Source organism: Babylonia areolata, chromosome 28, assembly GCF_041734735.1.
Source record: "Babylonia areolata isolate BAREFJ2019XMU chromosome 28, ASM4173473v1, whole genome shotgun sequence".
In the NCBI taxonomy this organism is placed as follows: Eukaryota; Metazoa; Mollusca; class Gastropoda; order Neogastropoda; family Buccinidae; genus Babylonia; species Babylonia areolata.
The window spans coordinates 4,865,848-4,878,347 of NC_134903.1; positions in this window are offsets into that span (position 1 = coordinate 4,865,848).

Here is a 12,500-nt window from a genome sequence, read left to right on the forward strand (position 1 = left end):
TCTAGATGTACATGTATGGAATTGTAAACTTTTACACAGACATTTACATAAATGATATAAGTGTGCATGTGCTTGACATGCCACTATCCATAAAGTAACTTAATGGATTGCAGCATGTCATGCACATGCACACTGATATGCACACTGATACTCATAGTGATACAGCATTAATAATCACTATTTCATACTTTTATTATCAGTAAACTGCTTTGTCTGATTATATTATGATATATATATATATATATATATATATATATATATATATATATATATATATATATATATATATCATAAGTGTATTCTTTTTTTATTTTCTGATAAAATACATAGAACTAGAAGTAAAGCATTTTGTAAAGTCCTGTGTAAAGAATGAAAGCTGTGATGTAAATGTACAAAACTGAAATTACTGTTGATATTTAAGGCATTAATGAATAAACTTTAGAACATATAGAAAATAATTCAAAACAAAGAAAATGAAAAGAGATAAAGAAGTATTACATAACAAACTGTTTCAGGATAAACCATGCATTTTTGGAACATACTGACACCACCGGTGGAGAAAAAAGAGTGGAGGAAGAAGGTTCAATATCAACACCATCCACCCTGATGACACTTTGTACCACAAGAATTGATTACCTGTGCCACATATCTGCACATTTTTTTTATATTTTTTTTAGCAGATTGAGTGTTTGTTTGATGAGGTTGTGTGTCTTTATTGTGTGAAGTATGGGTTTGACAAATAGGTTTTCTTTGCAGATGAAGTGTTTGAAGTGTTCATTTGGATTATGAAATGTATTTCATTTGATGCTATGCTGGGATAAAACACACATGAACTTGTACCTTTTGTATGAGCAGTTTTGTTGTGTGGATCTTTTTTGTTATTTTGTTGTGCTTGTTGTATGGATTATGGTAATATCACAAGCACACTAAGCCATTGAGCACATTGAATTACAACAATCACATGATTCGGCATCATGATTTAGCATTTTTTTACCTCTAATCTGGCATAATTTTAGTACACATACTGTACATAGCAAAAGTTTCATAGTAATTGGACCACAAACAACACCACAACAAAACTGATCTTAAAACTGGAAGGTTTTTAGTCATGTTGAGCTGATTAAAAAGTAAGTATACTAATACTTCAGTTGCAATTCTTTCCAAAAAAATTAGAAAATTCTTATTTGAATAAAATCAAATACACTCAATATTTTTCTTCCAAATTTTGTGCAATTGTGGATATTGCCACTAACTATGTGTGTGCCAAATTTCATGAACATATCTTGCTTAGAAGTATGTGGTTGCTATGAACATGTTCCAAAACTTTTCGGCCTTGATTTCTCAGTTCGTTACTTTCGCGACTTTAGAACTTCAAATCACAATAACTTTTCACAGAATCATCCGATTTACAAACTTTTTTTTTTCGCTGTAAAGGTCATTTATTGCAGATTTATGATATACCAATAACTAAAAATCGACCTCTGGTGCAAAGCGACTCATTTCGTGGTGGAGGGTCACATATTACACGAGTGGGCTTTTACGTGTATAACCGTTTTTACCCGGCCACGAAGGCAGCCATACCTCGCTTTCGGGGGGTGGGTGGGGGTGGGGTGGGGGGGTGCATGCTGGGTATGTTCTTGTTTCCATAACCCACCGAACGCTGACATGGATTACGGGATCTTTGGCGTGCGTATTTGATCTTTTGCTTGCGTATACACTGGCACTGGCAGGTCTGCACATATGTTGACCTGGGAGATCGGAAAACTCTCCACCCTTTACCCGCCAGGCGCCGTTACCGTGATTCGAACCCGGAACCCTCAGATTGAAAGTCCAACACTTTAACCACTCAGATATTGCGCTTGTCCCCCCCCCCCCCCCCCCCCCGCCCCCCCCTTCAATAACCTTTTTCCCAAGTTTGACTGGAAAATGTTAACGGAGCGTGTAATCTAGTAGTCATCCGGATAAGAAGAAGATAAACTGAGATCCTTTGTGCAGCTAGCTGGCAGGCTATTGGCGCACTGAAAGAGAACCCACGGCAACAACAAAAAAATGTTGTCCTCTGGTGAAAACTATGTAGAAGAAAGTCCCATCTGATCATCGTCGTTTTTTGTCTGGGGGTTGGAATTTACAACCTGCCTGTCGATTTCTCTCAGAGCTCCAAGCACCCAATGGAGCAAGCAGGTTGTGGCAGGGTTAGTACCTTATTGGCTGGGAGGGGGAGGGGAGGGGAGGGGGGGGGAGGGGAGGGGAGGGGGGCTGCCCAGCTTGAGGCGGGCGATAACTACTACCCGATGGAATCTGAGAATTCCTCTCACCAACGAGAGCGATCCCTGGCGCCCGGCTCTGCGCCATACGAGAGAGCCTCGGCTTGTAACCGGTAACTGCTGCTCTCCGTGATGTGTCTACGCTGACTTAACGAAGCTGGAGTGACCTCTTCAGGTGTAGGCCTGGAGGACAAGCTGTTGCCCATGTAGCAAGTCCCTCCCCTCCCTCCCCTCCCCCCCCCTCTCTCTCTCTCCTCGTTTCTACTTGACTCCAGGTACACAAACATAATACAGGCATGCACTCAACGCCTGACTAAGCGTGTTGGTGTAGCGCGTATGGATTTGTCCGAACGCAGTAAACGCCTCTTTTGAGAAACTGTAACTGAAACTCCCCGTCACGTCCTGTCCAGAGCAGCGATGCCATTATTCCCTGAATTAGCAATGCAGATGAAAGGTGAATGGCCTGGGAATCTGCTGTTCGAGTTTTCTTCGACGATCTTGACCTTGGTTGTTGTTGTTGTTGTTCTCGTTGTTGTTGCTGTTTGTTTGTTTGTTTGTTTTCCAGCACATATTGGCAGCAGTCCATGTGCTAGACTTTTGGACGGGTGAAAATCATCGCCACGTGTGCAGCGTGTTATCTGAACAAAGAATTCAAAAAGAAAAAGACAAAAGGGGTTCTTTTCCTGCAAAACATTATTGTGGAATTGATTGGATAAGAAACATATCCGCACACACAAGGAGGCTAGAATAATGTTGGAGCCTGTGCCTCTCCCTCTCTCTCAAGGACAGATTGGAAGAATGGGCCATGCCTAAAATCTTTATACTTGCATAAAACACGTTTTGAGTTCTGAGTTCTCTCTGTCTCTGTCTGTCTGTCTGTCTGTCTGTCTGTCTCTCTCTCTCTCTCTCTCTCTCTCTCTCTCACACACACACACACACACACACACACACACACACACACACACACACACACACACACACACACACACAGACAAGGACAGATTGGAAGAATGGGCCATGCCTAAAATCTTTATCCTTGAATAAAAAAAAGAAAAAAAACAACAAAAAAACAAACAAAAACGTTTTGAGTTCTGAGTTCTCTCTCTCTCTCATTCTCTCTCTCTCTCTCTCATTCTCTCTCTCTCTCTCTCTCTCTCTCTCTCTCTCTCTCTCTCTCTCTCTCTCTCTCTCTCTCTCTCTCTCTCTCTCTCTCTGAAGGACAGATTGGAAGAATGGGCCATGCCAAAACTTTTTATCCTTGAATAAAAAACCAAAACAAAAACGTTTTGAGTTCTCTCTCTTTCTCTCTCTCTGTCTCTCTCTCCCTCATTTGCTCCTCTCTCTCCCCTGCATGTTTTTACTTCACCCCAAGAATAACGACCCCACCCCACCCCACCCTACCGCACCACCCACACCCCATCTTCTTTCCCAGCGTATAAGGATTTGTCCGAACGCAGTGACGCCACGCCTCCTTGAGAAGCTAGAAACTATCAAGTAATGTGTAATGAAAGAAGAGCCAGGCCAGGAGCCAATTGCATTGCTCGGACGGAAGAGCCTAGTATGGTCGTAACCCGCTCGTCTCAAAACTCACCTTTTCCCTCAGCAATAAGTTCCATTGTGGCAGGTCCACTTCCTTTGCGTTAGCTGTGCTTGACTATGTGTGTATGTATATGTATGTGTACATAACTACATGCATATATATGAATGTGTAATGTGTGTGCGTGTGTTTATGTAAGTTTGTGCCTGCCTATGTGTGCGTATGTGATAGGGTAGCTGTTAGATACACATGTATGTCAAAATGTATGTATGCAGTGTGTGTGTGTGTGTGTGTGTGTGTGTGTGTGTGTGTGTGTGTGTGTGTGTGTGTGTGTGTGTGTGTGTGTGTGTAGTCACATTTTGGTGTGTGTGTGTGTGTGTGTGTATGTAACATTGATGTAATGTTTTATGTTAACAAAAGCTTTTTTGAAAAGCACCTAGAGCAGATTTGTGGATAGTGTGCTATATAAGCATCCATCATTATTATTATTGTTACTAACTGTGTGTAGTATGGAACTGACCAATGGCGTAGTTCGGTCTACGTAGGCATTTAGTCACGTGTAACTGTCCAAAAGTTAGAACCAAACCATGCAGCTGGCGCCAGGAGAGTTTAAGGATTAAGGATTCACAAACACTCGAAGAGTGGTGGTAAATCTCTCTCCATGTACGAGGTTACACATAACCTCAGGCCAATGCTACTAAGGCTGCCGATTCAGCAAGCACACAGATAAATAAAGAAGGTACATTGGAACCAACCCAGAACTATGCTGCCTGAAAAAGAAACAAAAAAACAAACAAACAGGAAGTTTGCTGTTTTTTGGACATTTCTTTCTGCCGTTGCTTGCTGTGTGCGCATGTATGCCAGATAATCGATATATTAATGACAAGCCCGGAACTTCCTCCGGCAGCCCCTACACCTCCTCCTCCTCCACCTCCCACACCTCCTCCGCCACCCCACCACCACCACCCATGTCCTCAAAGTACTAAAGTAGAACCAAGACTCGTCTGTGGGGGGGGGGGGTGGGGGGGGGGTGTTTGTGGGGGCGGGAGGTGGGGGGGGGGGTTAAAAAGAAAAGGAAGGGCCTATTTTCCGTGAAGTGTTGCGCAGGAGACTTACCATGGAGCCATGAGCTTTTTTATATGTACAAAAAAAAAAAAAAAAAAAAAAAAAAACAGCAAAAAACAAACAAACAAAAAAAGCAACCGAAACCCCCCCAAAAAAAACCAACAACCAAAAAAAAACCTCTCTGTCCCTTCTGTTTCTGTGTCTGGTTTAGTGTCTGTCTGTCTGTCTGTCTGTCTGTCTGTACAGAGACAGGGACTTGGAACAGAGATAGACACTTGGAACAGAGACAAGAGACACAGACAGAGACTTGCAGCAGAGACAGAGACTTGGAACAGAGACAGACAGAGACAGAGACTTGGAACAGAAACAGAGACTTGGAACAGAGACATAGACAGAGACTTGGAACAGATACAGAGACAGATACTTGGAACAGATGCAGAGACAGAGACTTGGAACAGAAACAGAGACTTGGAACAGAGACATAGACAGAGACTTGGAACAGAGACAGAGAGAGAGACTTGGAACAGAGACAGAGACAGAGACTTGGAACAGAGACAGAGAAAGAGACTTGGAACAGAGACAGAGACTTGGAACAGAGACAAGAGACAGAGACTTGGAACAGAGACAAGAGAAAGAGACTTGGAACAGAGACAAGAGAGAGCAAAGACAGAGACAGAGAGAGAGAGAGAGAGAGACAGAGACAGAGACAGAGAGAGAGAGAGAGAGAGAGACAGAGACAGAGAGAGACAGAGACAGAGAGAGAGAGAGAGAGAGAGAGAGAGAGAGAGAGAGTAAGACGTAGCCAGAAGACATTCACGTACAGTAGTACCTCCATCGAACAACCAAAACACCCATCAGAGAAACCATCAAGACGATGATGACACATTCCCACAACAATCACCAATGCACGCCGCATCACACACACACACACACACACGAATGTATGGACTCTCTCGCAAGCACCCCGCTATACACAAAATGGGGGGGAAAAAAAGGCTTCCTCACAATAAAACATGCATTTTGGAACCACATTATACCAGCACCAGTACTGGAAAATAATTCTTACTGTTGTTGGAAACGATGTGTTAAAAAAAAAAAAAAAAAAAAAGGCTTCGAAGAATTCAGCGAGACAGAAAAAAATATCACAACATTTCTGGTAGTTTGTCTGTGTAAAGAGAAAGTTTCGTTCAGCTGAGGTTTTTTTTTTTTTTTTTTTTTTTTTTTAAAAATCTTTGCGAAATCTCTCTTTCTCTTCTGTTCCAGCGTCTGGTTTACTGTCTGTCTGTACAGAGACAGATTGAAGCACAGAGAAAGACAGAGATAGAGACAGAGAGACAGAGAGAAACACGTGACAGAACACACTCACGTACGTACATAATCAGAACCAGAACCAGTTGTTTGTTCCACAATGAGGGGAGGGGGCCGGGGGGGGAGGGGGGTGTGGGGGGACTGAAAAGAGAAAGAAGATCTCTGATCGTAAATGCTTGTTCTTCTTCTACAACAGGGATTTCTAATCATCTGGTATCAGTGCAGTACAGTCCCCCTCTGTAAGTACGACAGAACCCATCACTTATGTGATGGATAGGAATCGTGCAGTCTGAGGGAGAGAAATAGAAAGAAAAGAAAAGGAAAAAAAAAAGACAAAAAAGGAAAGAGAGACAGACAGACAGGAGAGAGAGAGAGATACAGAGAGACAGAGACAGAGAGAAAGAAAAGAAAGAACCAATTTGTGCTGAAGTGCTGGGCATGAGATATCTACGAAGGTTTTTTTTTGTGTGTGTGTGTGTTTTTTTTGTTTTTTTTTTGTTTTTTTTTAGCGGCTGGTGCACTGCAAAACTTGCTTCGAATGCATCAATCTGTTCTCAAGTCCCTCCCCCTCCCCTCCCCTCCCCTCCCTCCCTCCCTCCCTTTCTGCTCTACCCCCACCTCCACCCCACCCCTATGACACTCCAGCCCCCCCCCCCTTCCCACTCCACACCCCCATCCCCCCCACGAAAGCTCCCCCCCCCCTCCCCAAATCCTCAACATACTGAAGTGGAACTAAGACTGGTCTGGATGGGGGGAAGGGGGGGAAGAAAAAAAGAAGAAGAAAAAACACCATGGGGTAAAAAAAAAAGAAAAAAGGAAGGGGCTATTTGCCGTGAAGTGTCGGCAAGGAGAGTTATCAAAAGACTCCATCATCACTCTGTTCTGTCTGTGAGCGTCTCTGTCTGTCTGTCTGTCTGTACAGGCAGAGACTCAGACTGAGACAGAGACAGAGACAAGAGACAGAGACAGAGAAAGAAGAACGGAGAAAGAAGATCTCTGATCGTAAATGCTTGTTCTTCTTCTACAACAGGGATTTCTAATCGTCTGGTATCAGTGCAGTACAGTCCCCCTCTGTAAGTACGACAGAACCCATCACTTATGTGATGGATAGGAATCGTGCAGTCTGAGGGAGAGAAATAGAAAGAAAAGAAAAGGAAAAAAAAAAGACAAAAAAGGAAAGAGAGACAGACAGACAGGAGAGAGAGAGATAGAAACAGAGTCAGAGACAGAAGAGAGAAAGAGAGACAGAGATAGGGAGAAAGAAAAGAAAGAACCAATTTGTGCTGAAGTGCTGGGCATGAGATATCTACGAAGTTTTTTTTTTTTTTTTTTTTTTTTTCTTAGCGGCTGGTGCACTGCAAAACTTGCTTCGAATGCATCAATCTGTTCTCAAGTCCCTCCCCCTCCCCTCCCTCCCTCCCTCCCTTTCTGCTCTACCCCCACCTCCACCCCACCCCTATGACACTCCAGCCCCCCCCTTCCCACTCCACACCCCCCTCCCCCCCACGAAAGCTCCACCCCCTCCTCCCCAAATCCTCAACATACTGAAGTGGAACTAAGACTGGTCTGGATGGGGGAAAAAGAAAAAAAAAGAAGAAGAAACACCATGGGGTAAAAAAAAAAAAAAGGAAGGGGCTATTTGCCGTGAAGTGTCGGCAAGGAGAGTTATCAAAAGACTCCATCATCACTCTGTTCTGTCTGTGAGCATCTGTCTGTACAGGCAGAGACTGGGACAGAGACAGAGACAAGAGACAGAGACAGAGACAGAGAAAGAAGATGTCTGATCGTAAATGCTTGTTCTTCTTCAACAACAGGGATTTCTAATCGTCTGGTATCAGTGCAGTACAGTCCCCCTCTGTAAGTACGACAGAACCCATCACTTATGTGATGGATAGGAATCGTGTGTCTGAGGGAGAGAGATAGAAAGAAAAGGAAAGGAAAAAAAGAAAAAAAAGGAAAGAGAGACAGACAGACAGGAGAGAGACAGAGACACACAGACAGACAGAGACAGAGAGAAAGAAAAGAAAGAACCAATTTGTGCTGAAGTGCTGGGCATGAGATATCCAGAGGTTTTTTTTTTTTTTTTTTTTTTTTTTTTTTTTTTTTTGCGACTGGTGCACTGCAAAACTTGCTTCGAATGCATCAATCTGTTCTCAAGTCCCTCCCCCTCCCCTCCCCTCCCCTCCCTCCCTCCCTCCCTTTCTGCTCTACCCCCACCCCCACCCCTCTATGACACTCCAGCCCCCCTACCCAACACCCCCCCCCAGCCCCCACCCCCACCACCCATGTCTCAACATACTGAAGTGGAACTAAGACTGGTCTGGATGGGGAGGAAAAGAAAAAGAAAAAAAAAGAAGAAGAAAAAACACCATGGGGTAAAAAAAAAGGAAGGGGCTATTTGCCGTGAAGTGTTGGCAAGGAGAGTTATCATAGGACTCCATCATCACTCTGTTCTGTCTGTGAGCGTCTGTCTGTCTGTCTGTCTGTCTGTACAGGCAGAGACTGGGACAGAGACAGAGACAAGAGGCAGAGACAGAGACAGAGAAAGAAGAATAGAGAAAGAAGATATCTGATCGTAAATGCTTGTTCTTCTTCTACAGCAGGGATTTCTAATCGTCTGGTATCAGTGAAAGAAAAGAAAAGGAAAAAAAAAGAAAAAGAAAAAAAGGAAAGAGAGACATATAGGAGAGAGAGAGAGAGAGAGAGAGAGAGAGAGAGAGGCAGAGACAGAGACAGAGACAGAGACACACAGACAGACATACAGAGACAGAGACAGAGAGAAAGAAAAGAAAGAACCAATTTGAGCTGAAGTGCTGGGCATGAGATATCCCCGAAGGGTTTTTTTGGGGGGTGGGGGGTGGGGGGGTATTTCTTTTTTTTTCGTAACGACTGGTGCACTGCAAAACTTGCTTCGAATGCATCAATCTGTTCTCAAGTCCATCCCCCTCCCCTCCCTCCCCTCCCTTTCTGCTCTACCTCCACCCCCACCCCTCTATGACACTCCAGCCCCCCTACCCAACACCCCCCCCCCCCAGCCCCCACCCCACCCCCCCATGTCTCAACATACTGAAGTGGAACTAAGACTGGTCTGGACGGGGAGGGGGGGTGGGGGTGGGGGGGGGGCGAGAGAAAAAAAAGAAGAAGAAAAAACACCATGGGGTAAAAAAAAAAGGAAGGGGCTATTTGCCGTGAAGTGTCGGCAAGGAGTGTTATCATAGGACTCCATCATCACTCTGTTCTGTCTGTGAGCGTCTGTCTGTCTGTCTGTCTGTCTGTCTGTACAGGCAGAGACTGGGACAGAGACAGAGAAAGAAGAACAGAGAAAGAAGATCTCTGATCGTAAATGCTTGTTCTTCTTCTACAGCAGGGATTTCTAATCGTCTGGTATCAGTGCAGTACAGTCCCCCTCTGTAAGTACGACAGAACCCATCACTTATGTGATGGATAGGAATCGTGCAGTCTGAGGGAGAGATAGAAAGAAAAGAAAAAGAAAAAAAGACAAAGAAGGAAAGAGAGACAGACAGACAGGAGAGAGAGAGAGATAGAAACAGAGTCAGAGACAGAAGAGAGAAAGAGAGACAGAGATAGAGAGAAAGAAAAGAAAGAACCAATTTGTGCTGAAGTGCTGGGCATGAGATATCTACGAAGGTTGTTTGTTCGGTTTTTTTTTGTTTTTTTTTGTTTTCTTAGCGGCTGGTGCACTGCAAAACTTGCTTCGAATGCATCAATCTGTTCTCAAGTCCCTCCCCCTCCCCTCCCTCCCTCCCTCCCTTTCTGCTCTGCCCCCACCCCCACCCCCACTCACCTATGACACTCCAAACCCCCTACCCCTCCCCCCACCCCCACCCTTCCCAGCTCCCCATGTCCTCAACATACTAGAGTGGAACTGAGACTGGTCTGGACGGGGAGGGGGGGGGGGAGAGAAAAAAAGAAGGAAAAAACACCATGGGGTAAAAAAAAGGAAAGGGCTATTTGCCGTGAAGTGTCGGCAAGGATAGTAATCATAGGACTCCATCATCACTCTGTTCTGTCTGTGAGCATCTGTCTGTACAGGCAGAGACTGGGACAGAGACAGAGACAAGAGGCAGAGACAGAGACAGAGAAAGAAGAATAGAGAAAGAAGATCTCTGATCGTAAATGCTTGTTCTTCTTCTACAACAGGGATTTCTAATCGTCTGGTATCAGTGCAGTACAGTCCCCCTCTGTAAGTACGACAGAACCCATCACTTATGTGATGGATAGGAAACGTGTGTCTGAGGGAGAGAAATAGAAAGAAAAGAAAAGGAAAAAAAGACAAAAAAGGAAAGAGAGACAGACAGACAGGAGAGAGAGAGAGAGGGGGGGGAGGGGGCGGAGAGAGACAGACAGTGAGAAAGAGAAAGAGACAGAGACAGAGAGAAAGAAAAGAAAGAAAGAACTAATTTGTGCTGAAGTGCTGGGCATGAGATATCCCCGAAGGTGTTTTTTTCTTTCTCTCTCTCTCTCTCTCTCTCTCTCTCTCTCTCTCTCTCTCTCTTTAGCGACTGGTGCGCTGCAAAACTTGCTTCGGATGCCTCAATGTGTTCTCAAACCCCTCCCCTCCCTCCCCTCTCTCCCTTTCTGCTCTACCCCCACCTCCACCCCACCCCTATGACTCCCACTCCCCACCCCCCTTCCCCCACGCAACCCCCACACCCCCATGTCCTCAACATACTGAAGTGGAACTAAGACTGGTCTGAAGGGGGGAAAAAAAAGAAGAAGAAAAAACACCATGGGGGGAAAAAAAAGGAAGGGGCTATTTGCCGTGAAGTGTCGGCAAGGAGAGTTATCATAGGACTCCATCATCACTCTGTTCTGTCTGTGAACAGAAGGTTTGGTTCAGACGGCTGGGCTTTTCCATCTGCACACACACACACACACACACACACACACACACACACACACACACACACACACACACACACACACACACACACACACACACACACACACACACACACACACACACACACACACACACACACACACACACACGCTTTTCTGTCTCTCCTGTTTTAGTGTCTGACTCAGCGTCTGTCTGTCTGTCTGCCTGTCTGTCTCTGTCTCTCTATGTCTCTGCCTTTGTCTCTGTCTTTGTCTTTATCCCTGTTTCTGCATGTCTCTCTCTTTCTCTGTCTCTGTCTGCCTGTCTGTCTCTGTCTTTGTCTATCTTTCTCTGTCTGTGTCTCTGTCTGTCTGTCTTCCCGTCTGTCTCTGTCTCTTTCTCTATCTGCCTGTCTCTGTCTGTCTCTCTGTCGCTGTCTCTGTCTCTGTATGTGTCTCTGTCTGTCTCTGTCTATCTGTCTGTCGGTACAGAGACAGAAGAAAATACACGTGACAGAATACAATCATGCACACAGTTCCAAACAACTATCCATCACCTAGGACGCCATCTGGATCATGCACAAACGAACACACACATGCAGTGGAGCACGGACATGGCAAACGGCTTCCACACAACAGAATATGCATTGAGGATCCAAATCATACCAACAACCGTACTGTTAAAAAAAAGAAAAAAAAAGAAAAGAAATGTTACTGTTGTTGCAAACGATGTTGTTTTTTTGGTTTTTTTTGGGTTTTTTAAAGGCTTCCAAGAATTTAGCGAGAAAGAAATATTTATCTCAACTTTTCTGGCGGTTTGTCTGTGAAAAGAAAAGTTTCGTCCAGCCGGCCTTTTTTTTTTTTTTTTTTTTTTTTTTTTTTTCTAGCGACTGGTGCACTGCAAAACTTGCTTCGAATGCATCAATCTGTTAATTAAAAAAAAAAAAAATCTTTGCAAATGCTGTCTGTCTTTTCTGTTCCAGTGTCTGGTTTACTGTCGGTCTGTCTGTACAGAGACAGATTGAGACACAGAGAAGACAGAGATAGAGACAGAGAGAAACACGTGACAGAACACACTCTCGTACGTACAGTACCAGAACGAGTTGTTAGTTCTACAATGAAGGGGGTGGGGATGCGGGTGCGGATGTGGGTGCGGGAGCAGTGAGGGGTGGAGGTGTGGGGGGGGGGGGGGGGGCGGGGGAAGGTCGTCGAGGGATGGGTGGGGGGAGGGGGGGGTGAAAAGAGAAAGATCATCTCTGATCGTAAATGCTTGTTCTTCTTCTACAACAGGGATTTCTAATCGTCTGGTATCAGTGCAGTACAGTCCCCCTCTGTAAGTACGACAGAACCCATCACTTATGTGATGGATAGGAATCGTGCAGTCTGAGGGAGAGAAATAGAAAGAAAAGAAAGAAAAGGAAAGAGAGACAGACAGACAGAAGAGAGAGAGAGAGAGAGAGAGAGACAGACAGACAGACAGACAG